Below are 2836 nucleotides of genomic sequence, written 5' to 3'. Positions count from 1 at the left end.
TTTTTTTTTTTTTTTGGTACTCTTTTTCTAATCGTTGTTGATGTTGGGTTAAGGTGTTGATTTTTGCTCTTTCTTCTTTTTTGATCTGTGCATTTATTGCTATAAATTTCCCTCTGATCACTGCTTTTGCTGTGTCCCATAGATTTTGGTATATTGTGTTATCATTCTCCCTGATTCAAGGAATTTTTTAATCTCATTTTTTATTTATTTTATTCTGTAGTTTCTAAGGAGTATATTATTCAATTTCCGTGTGCTTGTTCTTTTTCTTCTGATCTTCCTATTGTTGATTTCTAATTTTGTAGTATTGTGATCTGAGAAAATGTTTTCCAGTATTTGAATGTTTTTAAATTTATTGAGGCTTGCTTTGCGGCCTAATGTATGGTCTATCCTGGAGAATGTTCCACTGTGCACTGAAAAAGAATGTATATTGTGCTGTTGTTTGGTTAAGTGCTTTGTAGATATCTAAAAGTTCAAGTTGGTTGACTGTATTGTTTAGTTCTTCTGTGTCTTTGTTGAGTTTCTTTCTGGTTGATCTATCTTTCATTGAAAGTTGTGTATTAAAGTCTCCCACCATTACCGTGCAGTCATCTGTTTGTCTTTTCAATTCTGCTGAAGTTTTATTCATTTATTTTGGGGCTCTTACATTTGGTGCATAGGTGTTTATTTTGTTCTTGTATTATTTTCCTAGATTTGTGTGTGTGTGTGTGTGTGTGTGTGTTCCTTGATCTATCTCTCAATCTATTGAAGATATCTAAATATAATTCTTCTGAATTCCAATGCTGTTTCTTCCTCTGGGATGTTTTCTGGGTCTGTATCCTGGTCCCTCATTTCTACTACTTTATCTTGCTTCTTTCCATGGATGTGATGGTCTATTGTCTCCAAGTTACTGTGATGTTGAATTTATATTTAATTGGTGATTGTATGTTGGTATGATTAGCCCTAGATTTTTTTCTTTGTTTTGTTTTAATATAGCTGAGTAAGCCAGGTACAGTGCTCCTCTATTTGCTATTTTGCAGCACATAGGCACTCGCTACCTATCACCTGGTGGGTATGGTAGAGAATGAGAGTGTGTGCACAGATCTTTGTTAGCTGTCCATGAAGATCAGTTAAGGGTGAGTTGGGCTGGTGTTGGCTATCATCTATTGTTGGTCAGGTGGTGCAGAAGGGAGCTATAGGAGGTGCAAGTATGATTGGGTCATATGTGCATGGTTGCTGTCTCCCACTCAGACAAAAAATAAAAATAAAAAACAAGATGACAAAAAATATAAACTACAGAAACAGGAAGGACTGCAAAAAAAAAAAAAAAAAGAAAGAAAGAAAGAAAGAAAAAGAAAGGCCACAAATAAAAACAAATATTTAAAGAAATACTTTAAAGACACAAAAGAAATGCAAATAGAAAAATATCTGTGGAGTTGGGAATAATAGAAAAGAATAAGAGTAAAAGAATAATAAAGAAAAATGAGAATAGCAAAAGAAACTCTTGTGGTGCAGTGCCTAAGGCATTTGACTGCTAACCAGAAAGCTGGCTGTTCAAACCCACCAGCCACTCCTCAGAATGAAGACTGGACTTTCTTAGAGATACCACCTCAGAAACTCAAGGAGGGGTCACTGTGTGTTGGAAATGACTGAAGGGCAGTGAGTTTTTTTTTTTTTTTTTTGCGGAATGGGAAGATCCAAAAGAAAGAAAAAGTTGGAAACCAGAAAGAGGGAAGAGAAAAAATAAAAAACAAAAACTAGGACCAGAAGGGAAAAAGAGTGAAAAAAAAAAAAAAAAAAAACTAAAAAGGAAGAAAAAAGGAATAATATAAAGACAAAAGGGGGGGGGGCACGGCACCAGACTCCATCAGGGCACGCTGACTGCAGTGGAATTTCTGCCAGTCTAGAAGGTGCGTGGAGGTAGTGGATGGCCACATCTCTTTTCACCTTAAGGGATGTGGGGTAGGAGAGTAACAATGGAATTATCTCATCTTTCCAGACATCAGCCTCCACTGTGGTTTCCCTGTGTTATCCTCAGCAAGCAGAGGCTATTCTTGGGTCTCTGGTATCACAATGGTACCACTTGAAAATATCTAAAATGGCCTCACCACTTGCAAATATTCAAGATGACTGCGACTTCAGGACAGCTGAAAGTCCACAGCTTAATTTGTCTACTTATCTACAGTTTTCCTTTCTAGACATCAGCGATGAGTGCAGTTGTACATGCAACCCTTGGCAAGCAGGGCTGATTCTTAGATTACTGCCCAGATCCTAACACCACTTGTAAATATTCAAACTGGCCAGGCCATCAGGATAGCTAACAGTCCACAGTTTCATTTTTCTCCTTATTCATGTTTTCATTCAGGTTCTTCCACTATTAGGTGTTTAATCCACTTCTTTATCCTTCCTTCTGAAACTCAGGGCTCCAGGATTATCTCTATGTGTGTCAGTTGGTTTCTCTATTCTTTGTTGAAGAAGGCCTGTAGATATGCAACTATATGTTATTTGTTACACTGAATTGAGTACAACTATTTTTATTACTCCTTTTTCACTCCCTTCCTAAATCTTTCCAGGATATCAGTTTATTTAGACCCTTGCAAAAAACAAAAACAAAATATACTCAGTTGCTATAGAGTTGATTGCAACTTATGGCAACCCTGTGTGTATTAGAGAACTGTGTTGCATAGGGTTTATATATATGTTGTAATTGTTAGGTGCCATTGAGTTGGCTCCTTCCCTATGTACAACAGAATGAAACACAGCCCAGTCCTGCACTAGCCTCATAATCCTTCACATGACTGAACCCATTGTTGCAGCCACTGTATCAACCCAGCTGATTGAGGACTTCCTTCCCCACCCC

The sequence above is a fragment of the Orycteropus afer genome, unplaced genomic scaffold (assembly GCF_000298275.1).
Source record: "Orycteropus afer afer isolate SDZICR_OR568_19922 unplaced genomic scaffold, OryAfe1.0 scaffold00561, whole genome shotgun sequence".
NCBI lineage: Eukaryota > Metazoa > Chordata > Mammalia > Tubulidentata > Orycteropodidae > Orycteropus > Orycteropus afer.
Note: the sequence above shows the minus strand (reverse complement) of the source record.